The sequence below is a fragment of the Leopardus geoffroyi genome, chromosome B1 (genome assembly GCF_018350155.1).
Source record: "Leopardus geoffroyi isolate Oge1 chromosome B1, O.geoffroyi_Oge1_pat1.0, whole genome shotgun sequence".
Lineage (NCBI taxonomy): Eukaryota > Metazoa > Chordata > Mammalia > Carnivora > Felidae > Leopardus > Leopardus geoffroyi.
Window position 1 is genome coordinate 53,237,258 of NC_059327.1, and position 23,609 is coordinate 53,260,866.

The following is a 23,609-nucleotide window of genomic DNA, read 5'->3' on the forward strand; positions in this document are numbered from 1 at the left end:
GTAATTTAAAATAATCCATAGAAGTGTTCAGAAGTTTAGGATGTGTAGGGGCGCCTGGGTAACTCAGTCGGTTAAATGTCTGACTTTGGCTCAGATCATGATCTCATAGTTTGTGGGTTCAAGCCCCGTGTCAGGCTCTGTGTTGACAGCTCAGAGCCTGGAGCCTAAGTCAGATTCTTTGTCTCCCTCTCTCTCTGCCCCTCCCCTGTTCATGCTCTGTCTCTATCTCTCAAAAATAAATTTAAAAAACGTTCAAGAAACTTAAAACAAAACAAAATGGTTAGGATTTGCAATAAAGAGCTTGTTGAGGTGTCCACAAAAACTGTAATTTCAGTGTCTGTTACCCTCTAAAGGACTCGCCCTTCTCCCAAGCTTTCTAGTTACCTATTCCGAGACTCTCACCCTAAATCAGACATTGCCAAAAACTGGCAGATCAACTAAAATGTTTTGAACAAGAATGTTGAGGGATCTGCCAGTTAAATCCCTGTTATTTAGATAAAAATAAATAAAATGTGCTAATTAGAAATAATAATAATAAAAAAACCCCAAGAACCACTAATCACCAAAAACTCACACCCAATTCTCTAGTTAAAGAAAAAGAAAGCAACACTTCAGAGTGCAAATTACAGCACATGAGATGCAGGTGTTTAGCTAGGCAGAACTTGAACTTTAAAAGGATGCCTTGTCATTTTGTGTGGATGGTAGAGGGCTAATCCTTTTACAGCTGTCACAAAGGACATTAGCCATCTGAGCTGGACTCTAATTGAGGCAGAAAACCATCTGTATGCAGATTTTCAGATAGATAGTTTTGGATGTATTTTAAGTTTCTGCATGAATACCTTTGATGAAAGGATTCCAAAGAACTGCTGTGATTATCAGCTTCCGTACCAATTAAGAGGTAATCCAAGGAGGAAGAGCCGTGATCTAAAGCAATAAACAATTAAAGTCAAGAGTTCATAAATTCAGTTCCAGAAGCCATTGTCAGGCCCAAACAGCTTGCATCTTTTTTTTTTTTTTTTTTTTTTTTTAATTTTTTTCAACGTTTATTTATTTTTGGGACAGAGAGAGACAGAGTATGAACGGGGGAGGGGCAGAGAGAGAGAGGGAGACACAGAATCGGAAACAGGCTCCAGGCTCTGAGCCATCAGCCCAGAGCCCGACGCGGGGCTCGAACTCACGGACCGCAAGATCGTGACCTGGCTGAAGTCGGACGCTTAACCGACTGCGCCACCCAGGCGCCCCCAGCTTGCATCTTATATCACGTCATTTGAAGCTCACGTTGACCTCGCTATCCTTGAATTTCATGCCATGTCTGAAAATACAGTGCAAAGTGGGAAAATCTCAAAAATAATTCTTAAAAATTGCGAATAAATACATCTTGGGGACACTCAAAATAGTCTTCTACCTGCTAAATGATAACAGGTTGCTAAATAATCTTGAACATAGTCATTTTCCTTTCTTTCCTTCTTTTTAAGATTTTATTTTTAAGTAATTTCTATGCCCAATGTGAGGCTTGAATTCAGAACCCTGAGATCAGGAGTCACATGCTCTATGGACTGAGCCAGTCAAGCACCCCTCCTTTTCCTTTTAGATAGATCGGGGAACAAAGAGAAATGTCTGATTACTGATGCTTTGTTTTTTACTCCTAGATAGACAGAAACTGCTGCAACAGGTAAGCATTTATAGCTGGAAGTCTCTGGAGTGTTACTAAGCTTTAGGGGCACCTGGGCAGCACAGTCTGTTAAGTGTCAAACTTTGCCTCAGGGCACGATCTCACAGTTCATGAGTTCGAGCCCCGTGCTGGGCTCTGTGCTGATAGCTACAACCCTGCTTCAGATTCTGTCTCCTCCTTTCTCTCTCTGCTCCTCTGCCCAGCCCCCCCTCAAAACTAAATAAATATTTAAAAATAAATAAATAAAATGTTAACCTTTACAGTCTCTGGACACCAAATACCTGAAAGCAGAAGTAGGACCGACGCTGGGCATGAAAGTCTGTGGGGTATTATATCCAAATGGATGAAATTCAGTAGCTGAATAGGTTTAAACAATACTCTGAGATACTCAGCTGACTGTAACAGGAAGCTGTGAAATAACAGTCCATTCGCTGTACTGAAACATTTCTTAGCCATATGTTCACTACAGAGGGGATACTCAATAAATGATCATTAGTAGTGTATCTTTTAAAGATATTCGCGGGGTGCCTGGGTGGCTTAGTCAGTTAAGCAACTGACTTCAGCTTAGGTCATGATCTCGTGGTTTGTGAGTTTGATCCCCATGTCAGGTTCCGTACTGACAGCTCAGAGCCTGGAGCCTGCTTCGGATTCTGTGTCTCCCTCTCTCTCTGCCCCTCCCCTGACCATGCTCTGCCTCTTTCTGTCTCAAAAATAAATAAAACATTAAAAAAAATTAAGGATAATCACAACACAGTGAAACAAAATTGTGATGTAAGTACTTTCTGGTGAGTTAGTTAGAAGTTTTGGGAAAGATGGTCTTCCTTGTTGTGATAGTACAATTAACTTTCATATTAATACAAAATCAGTTATTATATATGAAGCTCTTGTAATTGATCTAAAGAGTAAAAAGCTTAAACATTACGTGTGTTAGAGGAGAGTGTGAAGAAAGGAGAAATATAATTACCCAACGAGAAAGATAGATCAGTCTTCCATATTCGGCATTGCTGATTTGCAACACATTTATTTACAGATATGGAAAAACAAATGCAAGCAATTTTTATTTGTTAAAGAACTTTCATTTAAAAGTCAACTAAGGGGGCGCCTGGGTGGCTCAGTCAGTTAAGCGGCCGACTTCGGCTCAGGTCATGATCTCACGGTCCGTGGGTTCGAGCCCCACATCGGGCTCTGTGCTGACAGCTCAGAGCCTGCAGCCTGTTTCAGATTCTGTGTCTCCCTCTCTCTGACCCTCCCCCGTTCGTGCTCTGTCTCAAAAAATAAATAAACATTAAAAAAAAATAAAAAAAAAATAAAAATAAAAGTCAACTAAGTATTTTACTCAAGCAAGTCTACTTTTGGTGGAGGATTGATATTGTGATAAAAATGAAATCTGGTGCCAGATTTCCTGAACTAGTTACCTAAGATGTGTATGCTGTAGTGTTTTCATCCACTTAACAGGTTCTTATGAGAGGTAAGATTCACACTCAGGACAGCAGTTAGCGCCAATAACTGTTTGCTGTTGTCATTACTACTGATACTACTGCGACAACCATTATATGGAAAGTGCTGAGAAAGCTGTGCACAAATACAAGGTATTATAAATGGACTGGTTCTACAGTCCTAACTCATTTTCATATACCCACTTCACTCCCATTTTTCAAAATATGGGTTTGGAGGGATTTATCTGTGGGCACATTCTCCAAGTTGGGGACTATATGCCACAATAAATAAAATGTCTCTTTAGAGGTTTAGAACAAATATTTCTGAACATTAAGTAAAAAGCAGAAGTAAAATTCTATTAACAAGATGAAAGAGATGACTAAATGCAATATGTGCAGATGTTGTGGAAGCCACAGTCAATGTGGCCGCAGAGAATTTCATCCTGAAGGGAAGGTGCGTGCCTAAGTGCAAGGAGAGAATACTCATTAAATATCAATGCAGATTGGGTGGGGGAAGCTTCTGGGTGACAGCAGTGACTTAAAGTTCTTAGCTGTACATCACGAGGCTAGATGATGATGTGTTTTAGGACCTAATATGAGTATGTTTTCTTTGTCCTGACCAAATTAGGTAAGAACCTAATGTTTCTAACAGGAAGTGCCATATACAGTAAAGCCTTTAATGACGTTCTGTTAGGCAGAATCATGTAATGTCTACTGCAGAGTGTTTAAAATGGAGAGAAGTGAATGAACCATAATGTTGATAGTAGAATAATCAACCTATGTGACAAAGCTAAACTCTTGGGTGTTTTCCAAAAACATTGTGTATGGACGGATCCAAAAGTATGAAGCAGTAAAGGCTTATGGTGAATGCATTCTGGCCTTTAAATTTTGAACCTATACACTTGATATATGCAACAGATCTTTGCTTTCTTCATAGAATATATGGACCATAAATTCTTCTGAGTTCTTTAAGTGATTGTAATTATGAACAGGACAATATATAGTTCATATCAAGTTTTGAGATTTTATGCAGCTGATACTACTGGTTTATTTCTCCATTTAGCTTTATTTGGTTTATGCTTATATATTTCTCCTAAAACATTAAAAATACTAAAGTATATTTACATAAAGTAGAATATTTGCTTGTTGACATGTGTAACAAACTGATGATGACTTTCATGTTGATTTCCCCCATAGACAAGCATAAGTCTTTCTTCAAGTAGACATCAAGGAAAATAAAATTATTTTTCACCTTTGTATAGTGACTGTGTACCATATCTCCCTCTAGACTAAGACTAAACAGAGTTCTGTCACACATCTATATATCTATATATCTATATCTATATCTATATCTATATCTATATCTATATCTATATATCTCCATGCTTTCTTCATCCCTTATCTCCTAACAACACAGAATATGATTTATTTATTCCAGATCAGCAGTAGGGATTTATTTTGTCCTATCCTGATGAAACAGTCCATGGTTTCAGAAGTGAGGTATTTGACACATCTAACTCAAGGAAAATATCATGCCGTACTATTTCTTAACTCTTTCTTGGATTCATGGTTCACAAAATATAGTAGTGAGATGCTTGATATGGAAGACAATTTGTATAATATTAAACATTTCAGATATCATATTTTGGGAAAGATACCTTTAATATGTCATTAGCATATATATTATTAGCTTTATTTTCCCTCATTTTTCCTTTTCAGTTTTTTTCAATAGCAAATTTATATTAATAAGTTTTAGGAATGATTCATGATCACAGTCTAATATATATAAATGCAATAGAAAGTACAAAGGATCCACTGTCATTTATTAAATGATTGTAAAATTACATAATTTTTTAAATAAAAAGGGAACTACTCAAATATATATTTAAATTTTTTTCTAAAGTTTATTTTGAGAGACAGAGACAGAATGCGAGCAGGGGAGGGGCAGAGACAGTGGAGACACAGAATCCGAAGCAGGCTCCAGGCTCTGAGCTGTCAGCACAGAGCTCTACTCCAGGATCAAACTCAGAAACTGCGAGATCATGACCTGAGCCAAAGTCAGATGCTTAACTGACTGAGCCACCCAGGCGCCCCTCAAATATATACTTAGAATAATACATTTTTAGCAAACAGATGTGAAAAGGAACTTAATAATGACATCCTATCCAAACCCTCTTATTCATTTATTTAACTGTGTAACATATTCATGGTAGAGATAATCATTACAATATTTGGAAACAAACCACACACTTTTAAGCAACCCCATGGTTGAAAAACATATCACAAAAGGGCATCAGAAAAGAATTTGAACTGAGTGACACTGAATAAAAAAGCCCAAACCAACTTATAAGGTTTATGGATGTACCTAAATCAGGGCTAGCGGAAAACAGATTATGTCAATAACTTATATTAAAAACAAAGCAAAAGGGGCGCCTGGGTGGCGCAGTCGGTTGAGCGTCCGACTTCAGCCAGGTCACGATCTCGCGGTCCGTGAGTTCGAGCCCAGCGTCGGGCTCTGGGCTGATGGCTCAGAGCCTGGAGCCTGTTTCCGATTCTGTGTCTCCCTCTCTCTCTGCCCCTCCCCCGTTCATGCTCTGTCTCTCTCTGTCCCAAAAATAAATAAACGTTGAAAAAAAAAATTAAAAAAAAAAAAAAAAACAAAGCAAAAGAAGAACAAGCTGAGCATAAACCAAGCTGAAGAAAGGAGATAATAAAGACGAAAGGATAATAAAATAGAAGACAGAAAAAATAGACAAAAATAAATGAAATTAGAAGTGGGTAATTTAAAAAGATTAACAAAAGTGACAAACTTTAGCCAGATGATCAGAATAAAAGACAAGAAGGGCACCTGGGTGGCTCAGTCAGTTAAGCGTCCAACTTCAGCTCAGGTCATGATCTCACAGTTCGTGGGTTCAAGCCCCGCGTCGGGCTCTGTGCTGACAGCTCAGAGCCTGGAGCCTGCTTCGGATTCTGTGTCTCCCTCTCTCTCTGCCCCTCCCATGTTCATGCTCTGTCTCTCTCTATCTCTCAATAATAAATAAACGTTAAAAAAATTAAAAAAAAAAAGAATAAAAGACAAGAGATGGATGTAGACTCATTGGGACAGATTTGAGGATAAATTCATTATTTCTCACATAAATGCTCGCTTACTTTTCCAAAAATATGCCCAGCTAATTCTAGGGGGCATAGATGTGTCTTTTCTACAATTTTTGTTTGGACTACTGACTCACCATGTGCATGGATAAAAAGAACTTAAACCATCTGACAATTAACTCAAAATGAGATTAAAGACATAAATGTAAGGAAAAAAAAATCTACTTTAACTTCTAAGAGAAAAAAACAGAGGAGAATGTCTTTGTTACCTTTATTTTTTGGCAAATAGGTTTAGATGAAGACAGAGGCATGACTCATAGAAGGAAAAAATTAGGGCTCATCAAGATGAAAACCTATATGCTTTAAAAGAAATCATTAAAGAGAAAAGACCTACGGACTGGGAGACAACATTTGCTCATCACACATCTGTAAAAGTCTGTATTCAAAATATATGAAGAATTCTTAAGAATTGTTAATACGAAGATGAAAATCCAACAAAAAAAGCCAGAAAAAACATTTTTACAGACAATGTACTAAAGAAAATATATGAATAGCTCACAGGAAATTGGAAAAGTTCTCAGCATTGCCATCCATTAGAGAAATGCAAATGAAAACCACAAAGAAATACCACTAAATCCACTAGAAATGCTATAATAAAAAAGGAAATATTCAGTGTGGGTAAAGATGTCGAGAAACTGAAACTACCACACATTACTTGTGGGAATGTCATGTGTTACAGACCCTTAGGGAAGTTAGTGAGATAGTTTTCTTAAAAGTTACACATAAACTTACCATATGAACTAAGGAAAATAAAAACATGCCCACACAAAGACATGTCCTTGAAATTCTTGGGAGAAATATACACAGTAGCTAAAACCTAGAAGCCATGTATTGTTTATGAACCAGTGAAGGGATAACCAAAATATGGTACATCCATACAATGGAATACTATTTGCCAGTAAAAAAATGAAGTGCTAATACATTTTACAATATAAACCTCAAAAACTTTATTTTAAATGGAAGAAACCAGAAACAAATGGCTACACATAAGGGGGGTTCCATAATATGAAGTGACAAGCAAAGGTAATTTTAGAATTAGTGGTTGCCTCAGAAGGGAGGCCAGAACAGAATAAACTTCACATAAGCATGTGCAAGCTTTTTGAGATGATGGGAATATTCTAGAACTGGATCGTAGTCAAAATTGCATGACTCTATAAATTTACTAAAAATAAAAAAATATATATGTATATTTACAATGAGGGAATTTTGCTATATGTAAGTGTGACTCAATAAGAAGTTAAATTTTAAAATACTTTAATAAAAATAAATGTTCCAACACTTCCAGGGAATACTGAAATAGGGTTTCTAAAGTAGACATAGGATGCTAGTACTCAGTTGCTTTTTAATTTCTAATTAAAAAATTTTTTTTAATGTTTATTTGTTTTTGAAGGAGAGAGAGACAGAGTGTGAATGGGGGAGAGCAGAGAGAGAGACACAGAATCTGAAGCAGGCTCCAGGCTCTGAGCTGTCAGCACAGAGCCTGATGGGGCTCAAACTCACAAACGCGAGATCATGACCTGAGCCAAAGTCCGACGCTCAACTGACTGAGCCACCCAGGTGCCCCTCTATTTTTTTTTTTTTTTTAATGTTCTGACTCTCTCTTGTTTTCAAGCACATCCCACTTGTTCACAATATAATGCTAATGGAGGCAAGGGGGAAATTCTTTTGTCAATGGCAAATATTCTATTGGTGTTATTTTGTTAGTCCTTGGTGGATTTCTGTGATAAGTGGCAGAAATGCAACAACAGTTGCTTGTTGGAAGATACTTTCAAGAATCCATTAGTAGGTTCCCAATGTTTCAACATTTGTCTAATCATGTTACTGTATACTGTTCCAGTATAGTTGATTTAAAAGTTCAATTTTAATGTTTTTTGTTACTTGTTTGTTTATTTATTTAGAGAGCATGAGCTAGGGAGGGGCAGAGGGAGAGGGAGAGAGAAAGAGTCCCAAGCAAGTTCCACACTCAGTGTGGACCCTGATGCAAAGCTCCATCCTACAACCCTGGGATCATGACCTGAGCCAAAATCAAAAGTGGGACGCTTACCCAACTGAGTCACCCAGGCACACCTTGAAAGTTCAACTTTAAATGTACACTTGTTAAGTCATTTGATTTATATTCACAGCAGCTGAAGTTTAGATGGTACCCTCTTGCATCATTTAGATAAGAAGAAGCTGATGAGGGGCACCTGGGTGGCTCAGTCAGTTAAGCAACCGACTTCAGCCCAGGTCATGGTCTCACGGTCTGTGAGTTCGAGCCCCGCCTTGGGCTCTGTGCTGACAGCTGGGAGCCTAGAGCCTCCTTCAGATTCTGTGTCTCCCTCTTTCTCTGCCCCTCCCCTGTTCATGCTCTGTCTCTCTGTCTCAAAAACAAACATCAAAAAAAATTTAATTAAAAAGATAAGAAGAAGCTGATGAATCAACTCCTGCACAGAAACCATGCTAATCTCTTCAGTATTCTTGTAATTCTAGCAATGTGCTGCGGAAGTGAGCCCGAACCATCAACTTATTTTTTTCTTTCTTTAGAGAGTGGGGGGAGGGGAGGGTCAGGGAGAGAGGGAAAGACAATCTTTCACACAGTCCATGCCCAGCATGAAGCCCCATGTGGGGCCCAATCCCATGACCCTGGGATCATAACCTGAGTTGGAGCTTAACTGACTGAGCCATTGGCTGAGCCATCAAGGCGCCCTCGAACCATTAACTTGAAATGACCTCTTCAGTGCTTTGAGCAAATCGATTTAATGTGAATTATGCACAGTATTGATTTTGCTTAATTTACCGTTGCCAATTTAGAAAGGAAAATGGCGTACTTGGAATATGTTATAAAATAAAACAGTTTTGTAAAAATTCTTTTCCAATAATATTTAACCAATTTTTAATTTTCCAGGTTTTGAAATTCCCAACATAAATTAACCAATTTTTCAAGGATACACAAAGCTAATTTATTTTTTTTTTTTAATTTTTTTTTTTCAACGTTTATTTATTTTTGGGACAGAGAGAGACAGAGCATGAACGGGGGAGGGGCAGAGAGAGAGGGAGACACAGAATCGGAAACAGGCTCCAGGCTCTGAGCCATCAGCCCAGAGCCCGACGCGGGGCTCGAACTCACGGACCGCGAGATCGTGACCTGGCTGAAGTCGGACGCTTAACCGACTGCGCCACCCAGGCGCCCCCACAAAGCTAATTTAAATACAGTGTTTTGAGTTCATTAAGTTTGGTCTTGTTGGAAGTATATAAATACATATGTATTATAATATTCGTATTATAACATATATAATATTAATATAAGACATATATATATAATTTACCACCTAAAATATTTAGTTGGTGTACAAGATATAAAAAAGGGAAAGGAAGAAAGTGATTGGTGAATGCAGGAACAGAATGTGCCATCATTTAATGCACTGGGATTTAAAAAAATCTTTCTTGAAGTTTATTTCTTTGAGAGAGAGAGAGAGTGTGAGTGGGGAGGGGCGGAGAGAGAGGGAGATACAGAATCCGAAGCAGGCTCCAGGCTCTGAGCTGTCAGGACAGAGCCCGATTTGGGGCTTAAACTCGTGAACCATGAGATCTTGACCTGAGCCTAAGTCAGATGCTTAACCAACTGAGACACCCACCCAGGAGCCCCCAGAACTTTTTTTTTTTTACACATCAGTCTGAAATCTTAAGGTATAATCCTTAATGCAATGACCAGATAAAGAAAAATTCTTTTATTAATTCACAACTATTATTGATTGATTTATAAAACATTTTGAAGAGTGAGATTTTATAAAATAAAGCACATTTGGGGATGCCTATTTAAATGTATTGAAGCAAAGATGAAAAAAGTCACTTCTTAAAAACCGTATATTTTTCAGTACAGTTCATAATATAAGGCATTATTTAGTAATCATATTCAAAGATTTAGAGAGCTGAATTTATTCTTATTCTTATTTAGAATAAGAAAAGTAATGGCTGGGGTGGGGGAATGGGGTGCTGGGGGCTCAGTCAGTTAAGCATCCGACTTCGGCTCAGGTCATGATCTTGGGGTCCATGAGGTTGAACCAGGCGTCAGGCTCTGTGCTGACATCTCAGAGCCTGGAGCATGAATCAGATTGTGCCTCCCTCTCTCTCTGCCCCTCCCCACTCATGCTCTGTCTCTGTCTCTCTCAAAAATAAGTAAACATTAAAAAAAAAAAAAAGATAAGTAATGGGATTCAGGTTAGCTTTAAATAGAACAATATCTTGTTAAATGTAAAAGCTGTTTTCAGATCAGTAGGATTTATGACCTTATTTTATCCAACTGTACCCACAAACTAGCCTCATGAGAATCTCACATTTCACTTTGCTACCACTTATCTTTCTCCATTTACTTCCAAATAATAAACATCCTTATGACAACTTCTGGAAAAGGACTTCTGATACAGACATGAAAACTTGTGATTAGTTATTCCTGTGATTTTATTTTGTTTTTTAAATAAATATTTAGAGATTTAGAAATGACTTAAGAAATTTTATAACTTTTTAGAGATTGCCTATTTTATGTAGGGAAGAATAAAAGGAAAAACCCAAGTTTTAGTAAGTGTTTTTTAGCCTTTGTATGTGTGCTATTATAAATATTGCTTATCTGAATACTGTGGCATGAGTTTGACAGAAAATTTAATTGTGCTATATTTATTTGCATGAATTTGCAAGTAGTTAGTTCATTATTAAATACCAACAAGTAGGTTTAGCTCTGAGATGGTTCTAAATAGTCAGAGCTTTCAAACCTTTTTTTTTTTTTAACGTTTATTTATTTTTGAGACAGAGAGAGAGACAGAGCATGAACAGGGGAGGGGCAGAGAGAGAGGGAGACACAGAATCTGAAATGGGCTCCAGGCTCTGAGCTGTCAGCACAGAGCCTGACACGGGGCTCGAACTCAGGGACCATGAGATCATGACCTGAGCCGAAGTCGGACGCTTAACTGACTGAACCACCCAGGCGCCCCAAACCTTTTTTTTTTTTTTTTAAATTAAATCATGTTTCTGAAATTTTGAAAAGGACTTTATAATACTAATTTATTTTCCTTACTTTATTCTCACAAAATCATAACTACATTTTCCCTCCAAATTTGTTTAACTCAAATACTATGAATCATCACATGAGAGGAATCACTGGATGATAGTTTTAAAAAGAAATAGCCAAAATTTTTCCTATAGTATCTTATACCATTTTCACTTTTCTACCAATAATGACTGAAAGTTCTGATGGTTCCACATTTTTGTTAATATTTGTAAATTTTAGCCATCGGTTTCATTTTCTTAACAGTGACTTTGTGTAGTGAGAAATTTTTTACTTTTGATGAGTCTTATTTATCAATTTTTAATACTTTTTTCTTTTCTGTAGTCTATGAAATCTTTGTGTGCTTCAGTCAGGAAGACACTTTCCTGTGTTTTCTGCAAAAACTTGTATCAGTTTTGTTTTTATTCAGGGCACACCCCATCTCATCGTTTTTGGTATTTTGTAAGGTAGAAGTTAAGGTTCCTTTTATTCTATACAGATATACATGTATTTCAATATCATCTCTTTAAAAGATTTTATTTTCAGGGTGCCTGGGTGGCTCAGTCGGTGAAGCGTCCGACTTCAGCTCAGGTCATGATCTCGCGGTCTGTGGGTTCGAGCCCCGCGTCAGGCTCTGTGCTGACAGCTCAGAGCCTGGAGCCTGTTTCAGATTCTGTGTCTCCCTCTCTCTCTGCCTCTCCCCTGTTCACACTGTCTCTGTCTCGAGAATAAGTAAACATTAAAAAATTTTTTTTTAAGTATTTTATTTTCTCCATTTTTGTTACCGAAAAATGAATGGCCATATAAATATTGTCCTATTTCCAGAGTCTTCGTGCTCTTCATTGATCTAGCTGTTGAACATTCCACCAGCAGTATAATGTCTTGATTACTAAAGCACTGTAGCAAGTCTGAAAACAGGTAGTGTTACTATGCCAACATTGTACTTTACAAATATTGTTATGGATATTGTAGATACTCTGAAATTTCATATAAATTTTAAAATCAACCAGTCACCCCCACTACATCACACACACAGCCTGAAAGAATGTTGACTGGGCTTGCATTGACTGTACATCAATTTGGGAAGCATTGTTGGTTATCTTAGAAATATTGAGTCTTTATATCCGTGAACATGATATATATCTTCATTTATCTAGTTCTTTTTAAAGATATTTCAGTAATACCTTCTTGTTCCCCAGAGAGAGATATTGCATATATTTGGTTAAATACCTATGGTGTTTTCATATTGCGCATATGATTGTGCATGTAATTTATTTTCTAACTAACTGGTACTGGTGTAAAAATGTAATTCACTTTGTAAATTTACATAGTGCCCTACCACTGACTAAATATACGTTTTACTTTAAGTGTGTGTATTTGAAGGAGCCCTTGGGATTTGCTGTGAAAACAGCTATGTTATCTGTTAATCAATAATGTTTGACTTTTTGCCTTAAATATACAATATGAGCTTGGAGTTCTTGTAGTGCCGGAACATGAAGAAGTTCCCCAAAACAACATGCTGGAATGTCAAAGGGACACAGGAACTAACTGAAAGTCTGCTTTCAGAGGTTCAGAGGTCACACCTGAACATAGTGTACATTTTCAACATATTGTAAAACAGGTATCAGCCCATGATGATATGAATAGATGACTGAAGAGATCAGCGAAAGGGGGAGAAGAGACCACTTTCCCATGTAGAAGAATTCCAAATACTTTATGTCGACCGTCGGCTCTCAACTCCCAGCTCTTAACTGGGGCTACAGATAGTGACTTCTTTCCAAATAACTCAATATGGAAATGGAGGTGGGGGATGACATTACATTGAAGAACCTGAAAAAGACTGTTTGCCACAAGATGATTGCTAACATCACATGGATAGGTCGTGTTGATAGCAGGAACCCTTGATGTGATGGATCAAAAATGTTACTTTTCTGTGTTGCCTTACTTTCCAAAACCCACAACCCCTGTTTCACCATCAAAAAGAGATCCCTAAATTAAGGTGCCTTTTACAAAATACCTTAACTGTACTGCTGAAAAATTTCTCTGCCATTAAAATAAAGAATGTCTGAGAAAGAGTCCCAGCCAAGAGGAGCCTATGGAGATAAGGCAACTAAAAACACTATAGTGTATTGGATGGAATCCTGGAAAAAAATAGAAAGAAAAAGAACATTGGATGCAAATGAATGAAATTTGTAACAAGTGTGGACATTAGTTAATAAGAATGTGTAAATATGTTCTCATTAGTTGTAACAAAGGTATGACAGCAATTTCAGACTCAATAATAAGAGAAACTGGGTGCAGGATTTGATTTACCAAAATTCTCTGAAGTGTTTGTGGAACAGTTGTGTACATCTGCAACTATTTTAAAGCGAAAAGTTTATCTAAATCCATAACTAAACAAGCATATAAACAAAATTTACCAATTAAAGTGGTATAAACATAGGAAGTCAGACCACTATTTAATATCTTATAATTTTGTGCTCATGATTGGTTTGGGAAGAAAATAACTGGTAACTATCTCATAGTACAATATAGTTTCAGAAATTACTTTTCTCTTTAAGTTTGTTTCTTCGCACTATCCTTACATGATTGTTTCATTCTCTTATGCTAGTTTTGTAAAATGAGGTGTATGATGTCATGTATTATATATTGACTTGAAATATTTGTGTTGAATTTGGATTTTTTTTTAATCCTTGAATATTTGGGGACACGTTTGTAAACCCTACTTGGACTACTGGTTGGGGGACAGGTAGATTTTATTCTAATAATTCAACTCCTTTATATATTATAATTTGTTCAGAGTTTAAAATTTATTTCTGTATTTGTCACTTTAAAAAAAAGTCCACTTAAGTTTTTAAATTATTCATATTAAGTTTCCATATTGTTTTCAACATTGTATCAGTCTCTCTTGCATCGGTTGTCTTGTCTTCATTGTTTTTCCCTATAGTTTTTCATCTTTGTCTTTCATTTTTCCCTTAGTCAATATCTCCAAAGATTTTCATAGTATAAAAGACATTAATTGTTAATAGTATGAGTTAGAAGGTGGGGGAGGAGAAACGGTCCTCCCTACTGAGAGGGCACCTTGAGACCAGAAAACGAAGCAAGTGACTTTATATAGTTTACACAGAATTTTATTCAGGATAACTTACTGAAGGAGAGGATCAGGTGGGCAGCGACACAGAGCTGCACAGCTCTTCTCTGCAATGTCTGGACCTCAGCCCACAGATTTTCTAGAGCAAGGGGACACGCAGAAGGACATTGTAGTGAGATCAAAGGGTTCACATGCGCCTGATAGCTGACCTTGAATTAGATCTCTGGGTGCCATGTGTGAGTCAGGAAAGGGAGAAGCTATGTTATCGTTAACAAATTTATGGAGGACCAAAGCAAGCCTTTCTCCATCCCAGGCGTGGCAGGCATTTTCTCAGGTGTAGGTATATTAATCTTCAAGGGACCTGGAACACATAGTCCCAAAAGAGGATAGGAACAAGACGGAGAACCAAAGATGGAGTCCGTATTGTCAACACTACAAATTACCTTCATTCATGTCCTTTTCTATGTTTGTGTATCTTCAGTGATCTATTTCTAGTTTCTTGGTTATATACTTAACTTTTTAATGTTTACTTTTTTTCGGATGTTATATAACCCAGTGATCTAACCTAACCTCTATCATTTCTTAGCTATCATTTTATTATGCATACCCATTGATGTAAATTTTATGTGATTTTTTTATTTTTTATTTATTTTTTATTTTTTTTTAATTTTTTTTTCAACGTTTATTTATTTTTGGGACAGAGAGAGACAGAGCATGAACGGGGGAGGGGCAGAGAGAGAGGGAGACACAGAATCGGAAACAGGCTCCAGGCTCTGAGCCGTCAGCCCAGAGCCTGATGTGGGGCTCGAACTCACGGACCGTGAGATCGTGACCTGGCCGAAGTCGGACGCTCAACCGACTGCGCCACCCAGGCACCCCAATTTTATGTGATTTTTAATACATATGTGCTAAACTAATTCTACAATGATCTGGAAATGTGGATTTTACTATAATGTGAATGTGTCAGTTTGTCTTAAGAAATCAGTGTTCATATGATACTTTGAAAATTAGGTAGTATATTTAAGCATAGAATTCTGACACAGTGAAACAAGAGTCACAAGCTTAATACTGTAAAAGTAAATACATGTCATTAAAGAGGTTACTAAGTCACATACTGAAGTTACATTCCTAAAGGAAATATATGAACCACCTTTAGAGAAATTGAGTCAATGTGTCAAAATGGAAAATGAAAATCCACAACTCTGTTCTTATAATTTTATTATAACAACTAATAAAAAAGTTTAGGTGAAACTATTGGTTGGTCAGTTGTGTTTTGAAGTAAGCATCTCTGTAAGTCAAATAGTGAGATTATTATCAAATCTCCATATAAAAATTCCCAGCAATTACACTCTTGATCATAATTATTGGAAATACTGAGCTTTCCTTTTCTCTCTCATTGTTTTCTAAGTTTCCATCACATAACTATGTTACTAAGTTGCCTGAAAGTTAATCTTGCTGGCTGGTGGTACAAAGAACGACTTATTAATATTAATTTAGAGTAAATAAGATGTATTAATTGCTGGAAAAATAGGAGATCATTGCCTGTACTTCAACAAAATTTAAATGATAAACACATCACTCCAGAAATTGCATTTTACACTAAATTGCTTGCCCAAGTCAACCCATCAACCTCTTTTTTTATTTCAAAATATTGACACTAATAATAAAGAGCTCCTGCTAAATGAGGATGGATTAATTATTATTATTATTATTATTATTGGCCACAGTATTTCATCCACAGTATGTATGTATGCATGTATGTATGTACTTTTCTTTCAAATTTTTATTTAAATTCCAGTTAGTTAACATACAATGTAATATTAGTTTTAGGTGTAGGATTTCGTAATTTATCACTTAACATACAACACCCAGTACATGGCTTTTAATTTTAAGCATCCAGCTTCTTCCTTGTGTACTCACTTAGTACAACTTCCCCTTACACATCTATAAATAGATTCACTTTCATTTTGTAAAATGACTTTTCTGTTTGATTTCACCATTTTGTTTAGTTTTACCATTTTGATTTTTAATTTTGTTAATATTTATTTATTTATTTATTTAGAGAGAGACAGAGACAGAGAGAGAGAGACAGAGAGCGAGCAGATAAGGGGCAGAGAGAGAGGGAGACACCAAATCCAAAGCTGGCTCCAGGCCCTGTGCTGACAGCTCAGAGTTCTGGAGTGAACTCACAAACCATGAGATCATGACCTGAGCCAAAGTCCAACGCTCAACCGACTGAGCCACCCAGGTGCCCCTAAATCTTTCAAGTTTTTTATGTTTAAACATATTCTATGAGCTAAAAGAAACAAAATCTCCACCTATTCTAATTAAACATATGTTCTGTCATGAGCTATATAATTGAAGAGAAGTCAGAATACATAGATAAGAATCAAATAGAAAACCGTGAGGTGAAACAAATAATATTAAAAAAAATAGTAGAAGAGATCAGCAGATTTCAACAAGCAGAATAAAGAAGATAGGTAATTAAGAATCTCCCAAACTGAAGAAAAGAAACAAGAAAGTTAAAAAGTAGCCATGCCTCTGAGAAATTAGTGACCCACCGTGAAAAAAAGTCTTTCTTTTAAAAAAAAAAATTTTTTTTAATGTTTATTTATTTTTGAGAGACAGAGCATGAGCAGGGGAGGAGAAGAAAGAGAGACACAGAATCTGAACCCGGCTCCAGACTCTGAGCTGTCAGCACAGAGCCAGACAGGGGTTCCAACTCACAGACCATGAGATCATAACCTGAGCTGAAGTCTGATGCTTAACCTACTGAGCCACCCAGACGCCCCCAAAAATGTCTTCCTTTAAAAAGAATTGCCAACAACTTGGGGCACCTGGGTGGCTCAGTCAGTTAAGCCTCTGACTCTTGATTTCCACTCAGGTCATGATCTTACGGCTCAAACCCCATGTCATGGTTCAAGTCCTGTGCTGTGAGTGACGCCTGCTTGTGATTCTTTCTCTTGCTTTCTCTCCGTCCTTTCCAGGCACACACACACACTCTCTCTCTCTTCCAAAATAAATAAACACTAAAATTAAAATCAAAAATTGCCAAAAACAGCTGTTGCATATCATTTGTATTCACATCTTCCTTTTACTTCATCTTTTATTTTTCTGTGTTACAGCAGTGTGGGCACTTTTCCACTGACCTTTCCAGATAAGTGATTCTGTCATCGGCTATGTCCAAACTATTATTCATACCATCCACTGAATTATCTAACATGTATTGCAGTTGTTAGTTCTGCGGTATCCATTTGAAACTTTTGTATCGATTCCAAATTACTGAGGATATTCTACATTCGTTTGTATATCTTGTAGATTTTTTCTGCATTAAATATATCAATCACATTTTTTTTTTCATGTATTCTTGCTCCAGTATCTGGATCATGCTTACAGTTTCTCTCTTCTTTTTTTTCCCCCCTTTCTTTTTTCTTCTCTTAGTAATAAATCATGAATTTTGATTCTTACCATGCACGGTAATGTTTCATTGTGTGCAGGAATTGTGTATGAAACAACCATCGCAACTCCAGGTGACTCCTTCAGAGTTTTTTCTCCTCTGTTAGAAAGATGGGCTGAAGAGCTTATCACTATCTCTAATCATGGGTTGTGCCAGGTCAGAGGTGAGTGGTTTTTAGCACATCTTGGGGAATTCTCCTTTCCTTATGTTGGTCAGGCATGGGCCTGCTGGACTTTCAATTCTGTGATTCTGTTTTCACAACTCTGAAAACTTATCAGTGGTTGTGCTCTATCACCGAGAGGTTCACCACCCAGCTCTCCAGCGTCTTGCCCCATGCAACACCAAAAATCAGGTAAGTGTATTATGGGGACACAGTGCGTGTGCTGTCTTGTGTTCAAATATAACATGATTTTGGGAATTGACACCTTTATGACATTTCAAAGGGGAACGTTAGTTCAAAATATGGCTTGTGCTCAAAATACAACATGATTTTGGGGATCTATGCCTTCGAGAAATTTCAGAGGAGCTCACCAGCATCCCATGAAGCTCTCAAGCATTGTGACTTGGGGGAAATCTGATTGTGAATTAGAGGCCCTCGATGCCTAATGTTTACAGTCTATCTAACCCGTGTAGTAAGTAAGACGTTGGGAATTTCTCTTTCCCTCAGCAGAGGTGCTCCACCCGGGCCAAGCCCAAGGCTCAGTTCACATCTGGCATCAGCAAATGCTCAGAGGACAAAATGGCTGGCAAGATTCAGTGCTTTTCAGAATTGTTTTATCCTGCCTGAAATTTTATTTTATTTTTTTTTAAATACTTATTTATTCTTATTTATTTTTGAGAGAGGCAGAGACAGAATGCAAGTGGGTTAGGGGCAGAGAGAGAGGGAGACACAGAATCCAAAGCAGGATCCAGACTCAGAACTGTCAGCACAGAGTCCAACGTGGGGTTTGAACTCACGAGCTGTGAGATCATGACCTGAGCCAAAGTCGGTTGTTTAACCGACTGAGCCACCCAGGCGCCCCTTGCCTGGAATTTTAGTTCATCTATTCCATATTGCTTCCTCAGCATTCTGATGTCCTTCAAATATGGTTCTTAAAATAAAATTAGATTTTCTAGTTTTTTTTTTCTTTGCAGAGGAAACATGGTCTGCTAAGACTTATATATCCTACTTGGAATTGTAAATATCTTCTTTATCTTATTTTACAAGAGAAGTTACCAACAGGTCGATTGGCAAGTATCATTTTCCTTTCTTTTGAGAGTTTGAAGTAATTCTATCTAAGTATAAACCATGTCTCCAAGATAGTAAAGACAGTGGTGTGAAAATTCAAAACCTTCTGATGTCAGACTCCTTCCCATGTTCTCTGTTATGCAAGGTAATACTCTATCAGTCAGAATTCAGTCACAAGAAGAGCCCACCTCTGAGGCAGCCATGCTTTACTAACAGGAAGTGCAGCTTTTGCGCCTGAGACTGGAGATCAAAGGGACGAGGTGCCATTATTGGAACCCACACGTTTGGAGTAGGTCCCGTGGCTCTAGGACTCTGACGTCTGAGGAGAGGGTTGGCCAACCTGGTGCTGAACTTCAGGGATTTGGTGGAGGCCTCAAAGTCCTGGGATCTAGAACTTCAAGGGTGAGACATGTAATAGCTGTGCCAGTATCTCTAAGGCTGAAAACTACCAGTTGGTTCTCAAAATTACCTATATATAGGAATATATTCCTATATATATGAATATATACACACATTCTGTTTATCTGTTATCTATCTATCATCTGTCTATCATCTATACCTACCATCTATGTATCATCTATATATCTATAGAAATATTATACAGAAAGAAAGTTACCAATGATGCCAAGGTGAAGGCTGTAATGAAGCAACACTGACATGTAGACCAATCAAAAAATTTCCCAGGTTTCTAGAATTCCTCCAGGATAGGGAGATAGGGAGATAGGGAGATAGGCAGATAGGGAGAAGTCTGTCAAAGAGGAAATGCAATTTGCAGGTTCCCATTCCCTGTGTGACAAAGAAAGGTACCAAAAGGAAGGATGTTTGGAAGTGAGAGACAGCAAATTAAACACACACACACACACACACACACACACACACACACACATGCAGAGAGACCATCCACGTGGTGTGCTTTTGCTTAGTAACACAAAGAGATTAATTCCATGAAAAATGAGCCACTAAAATTGCTTAAAATATGTAGAAATATATTAGGGATTATGTATTTTGCTAATTTTTTAATGGTTAATGTTTGCGATCCCCAGTGATAAAAAATCATGAGGATTTTCTGTCATTAACCTGTGACACATGCTGTACCACTTTTGTTGCCAGTGACTAAAACTTAATACATAGGAAAGTTCATTTGGAATTGGGTTTCTTTTTTGAAGTAACTTTTTGGTCCTCTTTCTTGGGTTAAGTTGAAACACCCGGCTCTTCTTTCTTCAATGAAGTATGAGCACTGTGGCTTTGATTCTCTAATGAAGTTGGTGCAAGTGGATCATTCTGCTCTTTTTTCTTATCCTTTTCTTCATTTCATAGGAAAAGTAAACGTAACAAACATGATAGAATCAAAAAAGGAATTAGCCTAAGTAGCATTATGCAAAACTTCTTTTGTATCTTTGCGTTCTTCTTGGGGGGGGGGGGCGGGCCACTGCCACTACTACCTCCAAAGCCTTCTACCCCATCCTTAGGAGGGTTCCACTCATGGTCGCAATGGCAGTGATGTCTATTGTTGCAGACCCCATTCATATTGCAGGTCTTAGGTGTATAAGTTCTTGGCATATACGACATGTGGACGTACTTCCTTTGGATGCAGATATGCTCTTTACCACACTCTGTACCATCTATCATGACACCGATATGAGGTATTGTCATCCCTGTATGGTAGTCTGTACCCCAGCAGGTAACACCATCAGGGTGGGTCCAATGTACGCTAGAATGATCACTCAGAAGAGAAGTTTCTGTCACATTCTCACACTGAATACTCCCACACAGGATATCTGATATGTTACACTGTACATAGGTAGAACCTTTTGTACCACAGTTACTGAAAACGTCACCTTGGATGTTCATTATCTTACAGCCTCTTTGCCAAAATTTTCTCTACACTGTTCATCATAGATACTGCACCTCTGCAGTAACCACCACCTGTGCATTCGGCTCCATCTTGCATCTACACACCTTCTGGACACTGATTAGTGTTCCTATCTCTCCACTCGGGAAGGTCACATTCATTTTCCCGTTCTCTACACACGTCACCTGATGGCATGATCATGTAATCTTTGCAACAAAGCCCAAGAGCACAAGTAGCCCCAGGACTCAGAGTACAGTTTGACTGACAGCATGGATCTTTTGTACACAGATTTAAGGAGCCACAGTCACAGTCTTCTCCATCTTCAACCACACTGTTCCCACAATATGTTGTTCCAATAGGCAGCATAACTGCAGTTGCTGAATTTAGTTGTTGTCACTGTCCTTGAAAACATTATGCACCCCTGATTCCCACATTTACAAGTTTTATCATCATGCAGCATACCCAGAGAATGGTCTATCTCAAGCGACAGTATAAATGCAAAATCATACAACTTTTCTTGTATGAAACCAATGACTCCACAATTCAAGCGCATATTATATGTTGTTCCCACATCGGTCAAGCCCAGATCAACACCATAGGCTTTCTTTACAAAAATAAGTGCAAGATCATGAGGCAAGCGGGTCCTAAAGTCACCGTTCTTCCATTTGCAAAATACTCCTAGGAGAGCTTTAATGCTATTAATCAGAAGGAGTTTTTGTCTAGCCTGTATCTCAACCCCTATGAAAATCACATCAATATCCAGTGATTTAAAAAATTGATTTACATAACTGATAGCAAGGCACATTGTCTTTGGCACATTTGAGGTATTACTTTCCTCAGAAACATATTGATTGTGGTCTATCATGATGGTCAGTTCAGGAAACCACTTGTGGGCCTACCAATCTTTATACCCACTCTGCATCAAAGTGGAACTGTCACTCTCTAGAAACTTCCATTGTTGTGCTATTTCTTCATTTGTTAATGCACATCTCATGAGTGGGGATGTGTTTCCTCACTGTTATATATCAGATGTTCAAATGTGGTAGAAAGTCTTTTGGGCTTGATTTCATGAGCAATGTTATTTGTAACACTCCTTGAAAGCCCCAAAAACAGGTACTGAGGGCAACCAAGGATTCTGGGTCCCCTTCCACATAACTGTGATAGTAGCAGTCCTTTGAGACAAAAAGCTGATCCTCAAGGAGAGCACCCTGATCTGTGTAGGTAAGCACTGAGAGGTCTTGAGACAAAAAAATTTCTTGACCTTCATGTAGAGAATGTGATGTTGGCCTCCAAAATGCAGGCTGTAGGAGAACCAGCCAGATGCTTCATGCCAGGGCCATGGTTCAAGGGAATCATCACTTTTGGAAAACCATGGTGCCCAACCTGGAACCGTCTAGAAAGGAAATGACACACGCACAGCCAGAGCATAGGAAAAGTGGTCTTCACATGCACCAGGACCTCACCCACAGACATTATGGAGCCAGCATACTTAACCATTGATGACAGCAAAAAAGGGCAGTTCAGGAAGCATCACTGTTCTGTTTCTTCTCTCTGAGCTTGATGTGGTGCTGACTTTGAATCTGTCCTCTTGCTAAATTAAATCATTAGGGCAGCAACACTAACAGAGAAAAAATAAGATGAAAGACAGAGACAATCATGGGGGGTTATGAGGTGGAAAAGGAAGAGAACAGTATGAGGTTGAAATGGGTTAGTTTGGCTCAAGACATGACTCAGTATACTGCATTTCATTTTCCCTTAAATAATGGTAAGGCAGAGTGAGACTGGGTGTACAAAACAATGGTGATTGGTCAGAGGTTGACACTTCCGGAACTTAGATGAAGGACACATATGGATCCATTATACTGTTTTCTAAATATATGAATATGTATGAACACTTTCACAATAAATCTGTAAAACAAGGATCTTAATGGAAAGGTGAACATCTATCGTGTTTTGATGAAGAATTCTTGATATATGCATCTGGGCTAGGTATAAATACCAATACATAGGTCTTCCTTTCTTTTTCTCAATGAATTAGTTTGTGGCATTACTCAGGAGAGATATAAAAATTACTCACATACATTATTATTTTTTCTCATTGTCTATAATATAAGCTTCCATTTGGCAAATTATTAATTATCCTAGCTCCTTCTTGTATTCTTCTTTTCATCTAAACCTGTGAAGCTGCAAGGATCAAGGCATCAACTGTTTTCACAAATATTGGTAACTACTTTAAGGGTACCTTCATTCTATAATCAGTATATAATGGTGGTATTGGAAGGGGGAGTTTATTGAGTTGGTGATGGAAGTTACTCAAATGTGTTTATCTTTGATTCTTCTTTTAAGAACAAAAATTTGAAAACCTCTAACCATGTAAAATGGAAGGAAATCAAACTAGCTGGAAGAGTAACACCTGGAGATTGGCATATACTGAAGCAAAATAAAGTTCCTTCAGAAATCCAAAGGAAATCAATAATCCTAAATGGAGAGAAGACAACTTTGGGGCAAGTCATATTGTCTTCCAGTGGCAAGGCATCAAAGCTTGCATTTATAAGATTGCAGGGTAACCAATTCCTGAGTTACGCAGTAAAATATATTTATTTCATAAATAAAAAAAAAACACATACATATTTTGTGTGAAATAAAGAAACAAAAAAATCATCTCAATAACACAAATGTATTATCACATATTTGTGAAAATGA

The 23,609-nt window shown here is 37.7% G+C and overlaps 1 pseudogene; it reads right to left on the reverse strand.

Annotated features, from left to right (window-relative positions):
• Positions 1-20,169: 20,169 nt before the first annotated feature.
• LOC123596356 lies at positions 20,170-21,272 on the reverse strand (annotated as a pseudogene).
• Between the last annotated feature and the right edge of the window lie 2,337 nt (positions 21,273-23,609).